The sequence below is a fragment of the Sciurus vulgaris genome (genome assembly GCF_902686455.1).
Source record: "Sciurus vulgaris genome assembly, chromosome: 5".
Taxonomy (NCBI): Eukaryota; Metazoa; Chordata; class Mammalia; order Rodentia; family Sciuridae; genus Sciurus; species Sciurus vulgaris.
Genome location: NC_136465.1, coordinates 72,237,263 through 72,250,086, shown reverse-complemented (window position 1 = coordinate 72,250,086; position 12,824 = coordinate 72,237,263). Strand labels below are relative to the sequence as shown.

General features: G+C 44.1%; 1 protein-coding gene across 3 annotated transcripts in view; it reads right to left on the bottom strand.

Moving 5' to 3' along the window:
• Positions 1-12,824, bottom strand: part of KCNA1 (potassium voltage-gated channel subfamily A member 1) — a 103,812-nt gene that overhangs the window by 38,560 nt on the left and 52,428 nt on the right. The gene's annotated exons all lie outside the window — the stretch shown is intronic.

The following is a 12,824-nucleotide window of genomic DNA, read 5'->3' as shown; positions in this document are numbered from 1 at the left end:
AGACCAGTGCTATGTCTAAGAGCCCAGAAACACTGGCACAAGTGTATGGTTTATTAAAACTCCTATAACTCAAGACTCAAGTTAGGTTTTTGGTTCTGCCATTCAATATGTACATGCCCTTCAGCAATTGACTTAACTTCTCTAAGCTTCAAATACAAAAAAAAAAAAAAAAAAAAAAAGGAATGTTACTTTGTCCCCAGGATTTTGTAAGGAATAATTGGCACTGAGAGTATGCAAAGGTTTTGAGCAATAGGATTCTGTATAAACATTCTGTCTCAAGTCCCCTCTGTGTGGAGCAATCTTAGGTCATGTCGTCACTCACAGGTGGTCATTGCCAATGTTCCATCAGCACTTGTCCACCTGACCCAGTTTTTGATGGTAACTTTTCAGGAAAGCCTTCCATTCAAGTACTGCATCACCTGGCCATTTGTCCAGCAGGTCTGCTGTCCTGCTGTGTGTGTGCTAAGCAGGGCCGGGTACAGCCTGGAGGGATTGCAGAGACTGAATCCAGAGCTCAGCACTGCAGCCTCCACTTCCTCCTCTCCCACCCATGTGCTGGGAGAAGAGAAGGGGGTGGAAACACAGACACCAGCACCCTTCCTCCCTGGCCTCAGTCCTAGGGGAAAAGAAAGAACCAGCTCAATCTCTAGGAGCCAAAGGAACAGCTTGCACTGCCTGAGCAGGCTAGTGCCAGGAGGGGATCTGAGTCACTCTCTGACAGCAAAGAGGGCGATGTGCCAGCCCCTCCACAGGCCTCCCTCTGCTCCCTCTTGGGCACTCCTTAGGGCATGACAACTGACACCATAGCAGGGAGACACAGCTTCCAAGCAGAGGGCCCCGGCTTGGCCTTCAGGCCCGGCACTTAGGAGCACACAGGCGCAAAGACCTCCTTTTCTTAGGACATCTTGTGATGCAGGGATCCCTGACTTCTCTTCCATCCTTGATCACCTGGATGCTGCTGCCAAATGGACGTGCTCCTCTCTCCTCACCAGCCTCCTGTGGGCTCCATTGTCCCTGGGGGAAGAGATCACACAGCCTGGTGTTCGCAGCCCCACAACCAAGTTCCTGCACCTCCCCAAGTACACTCATACGCATCCTGTCTGTTTCATACACACCATTGTGTTCCTGTTTTCCCTTTCCTTTGATATCTTCCCCATGCTTGAAGATGTAGCTCATAGGCTGTCATCACCAAAAACCCTCCCTCACTACTCCCTCAACAGATATATGAAGCACCTACTATGTGCCAGGTACTGTTCTGGATGCTGGGATACACTGGAGAATAAACATGGGATCCTTTTTCGTATGGGATTTCCATTCTAGGGGGGAAAGACAGAAAAAAAATTGGACAAAGAATGAAGATTCCAGTCAGAGATAAATAAAGAGGATCAACCAGCATGATGTGCTAGAGAGTGAATGGGGAAAGAGGATGCATGTGGATGACCCTCTGAGGAAGTGACATTTGAGCTAAGACCTAGATGACAATCACATCAAGACTGGGCAGGAGAACATTCTAGAAGGAAGGAACAAGAGTTGAAAACTGGAGACAGGAGTTGTTGCTGCTGTGTGTGAAGCCTGCCTTATCTGATTTCATATGTACCAGGCGCATTGCCTATAAATAGCCCCAGGTGAGTTAGATTGTGTTTTGTCAAGGAGAAACATAAGTACCACTGGTAACTCAACTGCAGTATTTCTCACAGGTGCTCCAAATCTCCTCAAATGAACAATAAATTTCTTGAAGGCAGGAACTGTGTCCTGGTACTTGAGGACTTTGATATACCTAATAGCAGATGGTCATTAAATATTTGTGACTTTCTTTGATTTCCCTTTCTGACCTGTGGAAGGTCACCCAGGTGGTCCATCACCGAGGATCTCTAGTCTATCTGCAAAATGAAAGGTCTTCCACAGAAGGTCTCCCACCCAGTCCTTGACCTTGACCACCCTGTACATGTCCTCAGCCCAGGTGACACGTTGCCCCCAACTCATCCCCCACTCTGGCCTCTGCCACAGTCCCTCGTTGATCAGTACTTGATACCAGCCTGACCAGCCACATCAGGCAGGCACTATCCACAAATTTCTGAAAGATGCCTCAGTAGGGATTCCTATTTTCTCTCTCAGTCTCCTCCTCAGTTTCAGCGTTGAAGTAAAGAAGGACTGCTGCCCTCCCCATGAGTTCTGGGTAAAGCCATCCTCACACAGACCATCAGGACCAGTAACGTACTACCCCTTTCCCACTGTCTGGGACCCTGCACTGTGATGGCACTTGGAGGCAGAGGACATGATGAGTCACCTGTTTCCAGGCAATTTTCAAAGTGTATAAGATGCTGTTTGCTATCTCTCAGAAGGTTCTTGTGTGTCTCCTGGGTCACCACAATCCTGAGGGACAGGTCCTCAGTACATAGAGAGAGCCGTGCCAAGGGATGCCAGCATGGGAGAACAGGATGCCGCCACCACACCAAGACGCTCGCGGGCGCAGATGGCACTCATTAGAGAGGGAGGCATGCCAGCAGCCCTCTCCCTTCCCCCAGCCTCAAGGGCAGCCCGAGAAGAGCCAGATCCTCTGTTCTGGGACCTTGTTTATGTCTGGTGCTCCCACTGAATTCCAAATCTCCACAGAGGGAAGCCACAGTTCCTTCAATGTCACAGCTCAGGAGGAAGGGACAGTTCTTTTCAATGGTCATGGCTCAGAATCTAGATGCTCAGTCTGACCAGTCACATTTTGGGTGACCTTGAGCACACCCCTTAAATGTGCTGAGTCTCAGGGGTACTGTCCATGAAATGGGCTGAACTGCCCCATTCCATTCACTTTTCCAGAAAGTGATGAATATAATTTAATCATCAGGTGTTAAGGATTACCATTTACCATCTATCTATCAAATCATGATAGTTCCTGAGCCAAACAAATTAGGATGGAAAAGGTGACTGTTGAATGGAAACTGAATGGGTAGCCCAGGAGCCCTGGGTTTTCAGAGTATATTGTGTAACAGTGAAAAGAGCAAGAGATGCACAAGGGTTCAAACCCCATATCTTCTCCTTACTGTGGGGCCATTTGTGCATCAGCCTTCTTATTAGTATGATACTGATCACAAAGTCTAGCTCACAGGTGTAACTGAAATAGGTGTGTCCCATATGCAATAGTTAGTAACATCATTATTGACCTACAATGCCCGCCATTGATTGGGGGCAAGGAGAGTGAAAACGTATCCTAAGTTGGTTAGATATTTTCCAGCTTTCCTGATAATGAAACTCCCTGGGGCCTCTGCATTTTTCTAGAGAAAGACTTCTTCATTTCATCAGTACTTACACTCCAAGCTCTGAGAATCCAGTAGGAAAGGATTTTAAACCATGGCCCAGAGAGACCAGGGGACCTACTCAAGGCTTCAGGACAAGCTGAGGGACAGTAAGAGAACCCAGGTTTCTTGAATGTGACCATGTCAAGCCAGAGAGACTACACTCAGGCTGAGAAGGCTTGGTCCAGCCCTGAGCTGAAAGGGCTCCTGGCAGCAGCTTCTTCAGGAAAGGGCTGAAGAGTTGGCAGCCTGGCATGGGCTCCTTCCAGAGCCTTCCCTGCTGGCCTGAGCTTCCCTGCCAGCTCTGCAGCAGGGCCCTTCCCATCCGGAGAGGCAGTGCAGGTGGTTATGAAAGCAAGCGCTTCTGGATTTCAAGGTCTCCTCGTTTTAAATTCACGACCTTCAATGCACTTAAAATACTGCTCTCCATTTCACAGGAACCTTTATGGAAGTGGGTGGAGGAGGGCTGTGCCTGCTGTACCATGTGCCTCGCCTCCAAAACCTTCTTGGAAAGGTCACCTTGCCACCGAAGCCCTCAATGGTTACCACTGGCCATGGGCAAGGGGCTCCTTCCTTCCCCTCTTTGTTCTTTTTTAATTTCATTCATTTACTTTTTTAAAAAATCACTGTGACTTTGTGAGTTTATTCATCCTAATCTTCATCGTGCTGCATACGTAGGGGCTGCGTAAAGGCACAGATCCCAGTGATCAACACTCAGCAGGAGGGCTAGATAAAAAGAGGTCAAGAGGCAGGAGGAGAATCAGGAGCAGGTTTGTTTACAAAATTAGGGATGGAGGCTCATAAGAAAGGACACCAAAAACTCAAATAAACTCACTTCAATAACTGTGGTTTTAACCTGTTCTTCCCAGCAGTGGTAGACTAGCACTTCCAAGAGAAATATAATGGAAGCCACACATATAACATTAAAATGTTCTAACAGTCCCCTTATAAAGGTAAAAAGGTACAAATAAAACCAATTTTAATAGTATATTTTAGTTAACCCAGTATATCCAAAACACATGTGACCATTGCATTTGAACATCCAATTTATGTAAAATTATTAATGAGAACTTTTACATGTTTATACTAAATCCTTGAAATTCATATATACTTTACACTTATGGTGCATTTGAGTTCAGAAAAGCTACATGCCAAATGCCCAACAGCCTTTTTTAACTGATGACTATCACAGTGGGTAGCCCCAGGTATTGGTTATTCTAGGAAAATTGAGAATCTAACATGAGTGAGGTGTGGAGCAGGGCTTTGAGGAGCAAGGGGAAACCTGCAGACAATTCCAACCAAATGCACACGGAGGAGTGAGATTATGGTGCCCAGGGACTCTCTGGGACATAACTAGTTTAGCCCAGCCTGGAGGCTCAGAAAGTCTCCCAGATCAAGCACTTGACAGGTCAGAAAGTATAATAACAATACTGATAATTATGATTGTTATTATAAGGGAGATCAGTAGAGCAAGCAGATCAGGAGAAGAAAAGAGAAAGCAAAAGTATGAGGGAAAGAGATCGATCGAATTATGTTATGTGCATATATGTACATGAGTAGAAGATGACTGCGAAGTGAATCAAAAAGAAAAAGATAAGATAGTAGCTTGAAAGGACAGTAATAGTTACAATTAGCATCATTCACTAAAGCATCTACTATGTGTTTAGCTAGGAGAAGCTTTGCCATTTAAAATTTAAGGGGAGAACTAGGTGTGTTAATAGTAGGAGAGAGGTTCATCCAAGGTGGAAAATTTGGGAAATGAAGGTAAGAGAGAGAAACTGATGAAGAAATATGATAGAAGCATCCTGAAGGGAGAAGGTCAAAGATTCTCCTAAAGGAGCTGGACTCAGGGTATGTGGGCAAGAAGTGAAGATGTTGGAATTCTTGTCCATTAAGGCAGGAAGGAAAAGTGAGGGTGGGTGTGGAGAAATCCCTTAGGAGAGAGGGAAGAGAAGCTGTTGGAGGAGTCTGGTCATGTCATTCTCCTGCCCCGAGTCTTCCATGGCTCCTTGATGATAAGGGAATAAAATCCCAACCCCTTAACATGGCAGGTATGATTGTCCATGTATGGTTGATCTCCCAGCCCCAACCACCATATATCTACTCTTGAGTCCTCAGTTACCCTCTGCCTTGCCCTGCCTTTTCCACCTCTGGTTGCCTCATATCTCTTCTTCCCTAAAACCACCTCCACTACTCAGTCCAAACCATCATGCCTTTCAAAGTCCAGAGGCCCACAGTAACATAGTTTCATCTATGTTAGAAAGCCCGCCTTGAACTTTCCTAGGTGAATAATCTCCCATTCTCTTCCCTGCCACATGCTTTCATTACTACTGCCACTAACACCCAGGTCATATAGCCTTCACTTGTTCCCTGGAGTTTTCACAGGGCTTAGCTTACATTTAATAAATGTGACTTCATGAAGGGAGGAACCCTATGTTTTTGCTCACTGCTATAAACTCTGTGGGGGTTTATAGTCATAAAGTAGGTACACAGTGGATGTTTGGTAAATAATTTTTGGATGGATGATGGACATCTGACTACACAATTAGACCAAATACTTAAATCCTCAAAAATGGGAACCACATTATAAAATTCTTTTTTGTTCTTCAGCACATAGTATGGAACCCTATTGATAAGGAACATTTAAACGATAATGATGATATCACACTGATGGGTGATAATAATAATTTGAACTTGTACCTTTCTTCCAAGGAGAAGATCAAATACTTTAGAACAGAGGTTGCAAATCAAAGGCTTGAAAAGCATTGCATTTGGGAGCCTTTATGTAGGTCCTAAGCCCCTCAGTCCTGCTCACTATCAGCTTATCCCAATAACGTTAGCTATCCATCCCTGAAGGTACATAAGTACTTAGAAACCTTTGTTCTCTCTTCACAGGTGGGAAAACAGAAGGGCAATGACTGATGTGACTTATTCTAACATAACAAAAGTCCTTGGAAAAGAGAAGACCATGTCCAGGTGTCCCTTACTTTAGCACTGCAGCTGTGCTCTGAGTGACCAGGCAACAGGAACAGGCACACACCTTCCAAAGATTGGAACAAAATTGGATTTCCCAAATCACCTTCCCTTTAACCTAAGATGCATGTTGATTCTAGTAAATCCAGGGGAAAAAGGTATTCTATGCTAATAAACTCCCTTAACCTCAGTGGCGGCCTTTCCCAAAGAGAAGTCCTTACAGAACAAAGGAAAATTTCCCTAAATAAGCATCCACTGTCTACTTTTGTACATTCATAGAGAATAAAAGGCTGAGTTGACATGTCCATATATCAAAGTAAACCCCATTGAGAGTTCCAGCTAACTATAATTTTGCCTACAGAGCATCCCAATACAAACCCTGACCTGACATAACCAAATCAAGTACCTCTCCATCCTCCATTCCCAGGCAGCACCTGCCCTGGTTCCCTACCCCATCCATGACCGATATGAACAGAGCAGAAGACATCCTGCTTGCTTTCTGATTCTCTCTGGGGAATCAGAATATTCTCTACGTTTCTGACTGTTCTCTTGACGAAATACTCAGTGGTCCCACAAATGTACCTCTGGGAGACACAGAACTCTGATGCAGCCTGATGAGTGATTGTGATGTGCTGATTACAGACTCCAACTTCACTACTGGTAGGAAATTTTCTATTCACCAAGGGGTCTGGATAATCCAAGAATGGTTAAGTGAAATGGGAAAGAGTTAAGTAAATGCTTGGTAACAAACAGACTGTGGGTCGCTGAAAGGCCTTTCAGGTTGGGAGGTGGTGGGCAGACTCACTTTGAAGACAGAACTCCCTACGCTCCAGGGGTGAGCCACAGTGCTCCTGCAAAGGAGTCTTTTGGAGAGATGAGCTCTGGCAATCTGGGACCTCAACTGATCAATACTTAATAAGCACCTTTATCACATCATGAAATGTGCTAGGGTGTGGTGATGAAGACCCCATCGTCTGTTACCCAGAGAGTTCAGAGGTAAAGTTCAGAGGTAAAGACAAGAAGACAGGTAAGCATACCTATAATCTAAGGCTCTGTATGATGTGAAAGACAAACTAATAGCAGAGGGGACCAAAGGAACTGATTATTTTCTTCAATACAGTTGAGTTTATGGACTTTGGGAATTAAATCATATTTTTCCAAGAAGATTAGGGCAAAGGGAGTGAGGGACAACCTTGTTGAAGATGCCTTGGGCTGAAAAAATTATCTAATGTAGATTTGATGCATAAAAACATTTTAAAATTTTCTTTTTAGGGACCAAGAGAGAGGAAATGCATTCATCCAGGAAGTAATTACTATTGAATTGAGGCAAATATTGACTCATGGCAGGTAATTGAACACCTAAAAGTGTGTAGATGAATAAGTGAGAATACAATCTCTTTAGGGACTGGAGAATTGTCTAAAAGACTCACAGGTTCCTAATATGGTTTATTTGGATTTAAGTGTAAGTGTAAATAACACCAATCAGGATTTCAAAGGATGAGCTAATAATTGACCACCTTCCTCTGTTAGTAGTCCTCTATTCAAGGAACTCAAAATATTTTCCATTTTAATCTTTGGATTTCTGCAACCTAAGTCAATGCTAGGAAAATAGTAAGTGTTCAACAAATATTAAATGAATAAATGCCAGCATGAATGAATAAGCAAGGGGATAAACATGTAGAAGAGCCTATAAAGTGGGTTCTAGTGGTCCTGCCCACACTCATTAATGCTTCTTTAGCTTTTGTTGAAGACATTTAATGTCTGTCTCTGAGCCCCAGTTTCCTCATCTGCTACATGACAATGATGATTGTCTAGGACTCTAGGATTAACTGACATGAGAAAATACTTTGGAAAATACTGAAGAAAGTTTCTTTCTAAATCGATGTCTTATTTGCACAAAACAGGGACACATATTATTGGGGAACCAGAGAGTCACCCTCAGACCACCTCTGTCCGATTTGCCTCAATGAGAACTTTCCAGTAGAATTCATTACTGGAAGAGAATGTGCTCTCACCATTGCTTCCTATGCAGGACAGCAATCACGAAGTTCCTGATGCAGATTCATAACCAGAGATGTCAGCGTGACCATTCTTGCCACACAGAGCCAAGGAGTTTCTCAGTCTGCAACTTATAAGCAGTAAGTTCCATTGTTTTCACACTGGATTTCCTGAGCCCTAGAATTAAGATGCCAGCTGGAGAGGCAGGCTTGTTCATGTGGAAAAGATGCTGATTTATCAACAACCTTTACACATGCAGGCACCCAAGCATGCACTGCTGACACTTGCCTGCTCCTGACAGGAGAACAGGGCCATGTGGTGACAATATTAATTAGACAATTGCTGCTGAAGAATGAATCTGGAAAGCTCTCCACCTGCTTTTCCATGATACTCTGTTTGCACACAACACGTTTTGGCGGGTCAAAATGGTGTGGTTGTAATTTTCTTCAGGACAGCTGTTCCAGAAGAAAGAGTAAGGATGCAGAGAGCACAGGATGGACTTCTGGGATGGAGCCTGTCCTCTGGACCCTTTTTTTTTTTTTTTTGCCAGTCACTCATCACATAGAGGGTGAAGCAAAACTCTAAGCTCCATTTTCATTGCCAGGGATCTTCCCGATGTGTGTTACAAAATTCCTCAAAGGTTGCAATTGGTTTTTGTACATCTTTATATTTAAAAAAAAAAAAAACTTTTTCCAACTGAATTGTTTTTACAAAACTTTACAAAGCAAGCTGTAGGTGATCAGAACTCAGTTTTCCCAGCGGTGGAATCGTCCACTATCTTTTAGGAACATGTAAAAAAAAAAAAAATGATCTGTGCCTGGTAGTGATTGAAAAGTCACTTAAAAATCAGAATCAATCCACTCTCAAATGAGCAATAGACTCATTTAGTGGGCAAGTTGTTTTTGAGGCCTGCCATGTGGAGGAACCCATGCCTACCTCTGCGGTCACTTAGAGTTACTGCTCAGATCATGAACTAGTTTCCAAGGAATACGTACACCAGAATTCCTAAAGGAGCTGACCCGAAAGACAGCCTCCATCTCAACTCTAGAACTGCCAAAGCAATGCCTTAAAGACTGATACCTATGAGTCAGGTACAGAAAACACCTGCAGAGACTTCATCCGAAGGTCACTGGAGGTCAAACATGCATGAACAAGTGATGCACTCCTGTAGGTCCCCTTGTCTTCTGAGATTTAGGAAATAAATCTTTACGCTAGGTTCCAGTGTGAACAACAGTTGACCTTTAAAAAACGTCTGTAAGGAAGATGAATATGGAAATGAGGAGCTTGGCAGTCTTGGCCACGCTGGCTTTTCTACAGAGTGCAGCAGGGTGGCATCACAGGAAGGTGCTGAACATGGAGTCAAAGGGCTGTGATTTGGATCCTGGCTTGGCTGGCTACAAAGGCAGCCCTGGAGTTAAACCTCTTACCACCTGGGCTTCTGGTCTCCTCATTGGTAACACTGCTGTCATCACGCCTACCTTGCTAACATCCCAGAATCATTATAAAAAGACAAATAGGAAAACCCATGTCAAAAGTACTTTGTAATACACAAATCATTTTGAGAAAATCTTTTAGAATTCAGTGGCAAATGTAACCCCATGGGCATTTCATTGGTGCTATATTTTCCAAGTTCTTTCTTTAATTGCATGGAAACAATTCAGATGGAATTCCTGGTTTGCAAAGATAGTGTTGCTCTCTGGATTGTCTTTCATTGTACCAAGTGATAGGGGACTTTTTTTTGGGGGGGGGGGGATGTGGGGAGATCCAGTGTATGCCTTGGAAACTTTAGGATTGACCCATATGCTTATTTTTTTCTACCTGTTCATTCTCAAAAATCAGGAAGGCAGCCAGACACTGTGACACACACTTGTAATCTCAGTGGCTTGGGAAACTGAGGCAGGAGGATTGCCAGTTCAAAGCCAGCCTCAGCAAAAGTGAGGCATTAAGTAACTCTCGCCATGGTGAATGAAATGTGCTCTCAAAGGAAATAAACAATACAGTCAACCCTTACAGATTCACAGATTCTGTATCCACAGGTCCTCTATCTGCAAATTCAACCAACCATGGATGAAATATTTGAAAAGAAAATAATTGCCTCTGTACTGAATGTATAGAACTTTTCCTTATCATTATTCCATACACAATACAGTGTAGCCACTATTTACATAGCATTTGCTTTGTAGTAGCTATTAGAAGTAATCTAGAGATGATTTAAAGAACACAGACAGTGTGCAAGGGTTATATACAATTGCTACACCATGTCACATGAGCAACTTGATCATCAAGGATTTGGGCATCTGAGGGGGGGTGCCCAGGAATCAGTCCCTCCTGGATATCAGGGAATGACTGCATATATATACATTTTAGGTTTTCCTTCAGCAGTGAGGAAAAGAAGGGACCCTCCCTGTGAATGTCAGGGGCGACACTGAAGGAGGATCATGCATTATCCACAACCCACACTGCTCTCCCAGTAGGCACTTTATAACTGACATTTGGAGATAAGTTAACTCTTAGTACAGGAAGTATATGAATTAACCAAATTTGAGAGATTGCTTTGCTCTAGATTCTTAGATTGTATACTATATCCCTAAGAAAGAAAGATCATAAAGGAAGAAAGGAAGGATGGAAAGAAAAGGAAAAAAGAAAGAAAGAAAGAAAGAAAGAAAGAAAGAAAGAAAGAAAGAAAGAAAGAAAGAAAGAAAGAAAGAAAGAAAGAAAGGAAGGAAGGAAGGAAGAAAATCTTTCAGGTGATTCAATTGAATCAGGGGAAAGAGGCAGTGGCCTGTCACACAGAAGATTAGGACATGTATGTTCAAGGGATTTGCAGCCATTAATGCTGTCCATCCACATAACCCTGATAGTGGACAGTTAAATAAAACAAAGTTGAAAACCCCAGCACATCCTGCTCAGACCTCACCCAGAGAATCTATTGAAGCCAAGGATAAAACCAAACTGCTGCTGTAATTCATTCTCTTCAACATGGTTCTTTATTACACTTCCAGAGCACCCTGCTCTGCACCCCACTGATCTTGAGGATGAAGGTACCAGGCATCCTTGACCTCATCACAGTATCTGGTCCCCAGGGCAAGTCTGCAGTGTGCCGCAGGGTTGGAAAGTTAAGGCGCTGAGTTCGTGTCTGGAATCCCAACTTCAGCTCTGCCACCTCTAGTTGTGTGATGCTGGAAAGTCATCTGAACACCCCAAACAAGAGCTTTCTCAGCTATAAAGGGACGCCTCATAAGACTGAAGACTAAAAGAGAAACACATGAGCCAGAACTGTAAAGAGAAGAGAGGCTAAGAGTTCAGAGATGTGAACTGCCATGAGGGCTGTGCCACATTCCAGCCATACTACCTCCAGTAAGGAATTTCATCTAAGACTCAGTTTTCTTATCTGTAAAATGGGACCAATAGCAATACTCACAATGCTAACGGATCTCTCTGGAACAAGAGGAAGAGGAGGTTCCTTCTGATTTCATACTATAAGGATGGAATGGCTAAACCAATCTGGGAGAAGGACCTGAGCAATGTGACCCAGTCCCTTCTTAGTTTTCCCTTCCAGATCAGCCTAGTTATAGGATTGATGAGCCCCTACTCCTAGGTCAGGCCCTTGGTGAGGCTCTGGGGAAACAGCACCAAATAAAATAGACTCAGTTCTAAATAAATAAGCATTCAGAAATGCATACTATCATGTCAAATAGTAATAAGCAACATATAAAAAGTGAGATAAAGTAGAAGGGAGTGACAGAGAGAGCAGCTATTTTAGTTAGACAATGGTTAGGGAGGCCTCTCCAAGGAGATAGCTGCTGAGCAGTGACCTGCATAATGCCAGAGAGGGGACAGCATGTGCAAAGGTCCTGAGGCCAGAGTGGGCACAGAGCTCACGTAATCCCAGGAAGGACATCATAGCTGTGTGAGCAAGGGCAAGTGGGTGGAAGGAGCTGAGCGGTGGGTGGGCACATCATGGACAGCCTGAGAGGCAAAGGTAAAGAGCTTAGAGTTTTCTGCTAATGGGAAACCATGAGGAGTTTGAGCAGAGAGATTCAAAGTTTCAAACCATCACTCTGGTTGCTGGGTGAAGAAACTGTGCTGGCAAGAGGGCAGGAAAGACAGCCGATGGGAAGGTGTTCAACTCGTCCAAAAGGGAAAGGAGGACAGACTGCATTGGCAACAGTGGTGGGGTTGCTCAATTACGATTGGAAGTGAGCTAGGATTTGTTGGGAGGTATTCAATGAAATGTCATTCCAACTGGAGGGAAAGCGAGAGGGACAGGGGAGGCTCAAGGGTTTCTGCCTGAGCAGGTGCCGGCTGTTAGGCCACATGGGGGCCCTGGGTTTAGGATCCTGGGAAGGGACAGGTTTGATCCTGGGTCTCTTGGTGGGAACTGAGGGCTCAGATACCTTGCCTCTTCTTTCTCTGGGAGGGGCCAGGGCTGTCCAGCTCCACCTGGGACCACATGGGAAGGTCAGTCAAGAATGGGAAGAGCAGAAGACCTCATGAAGATCACAGGTCAAGTCTCCAGTCCTGCAACTGTGAGGACCTGGTTCTCAATTGCTCCAAACTGGAAAG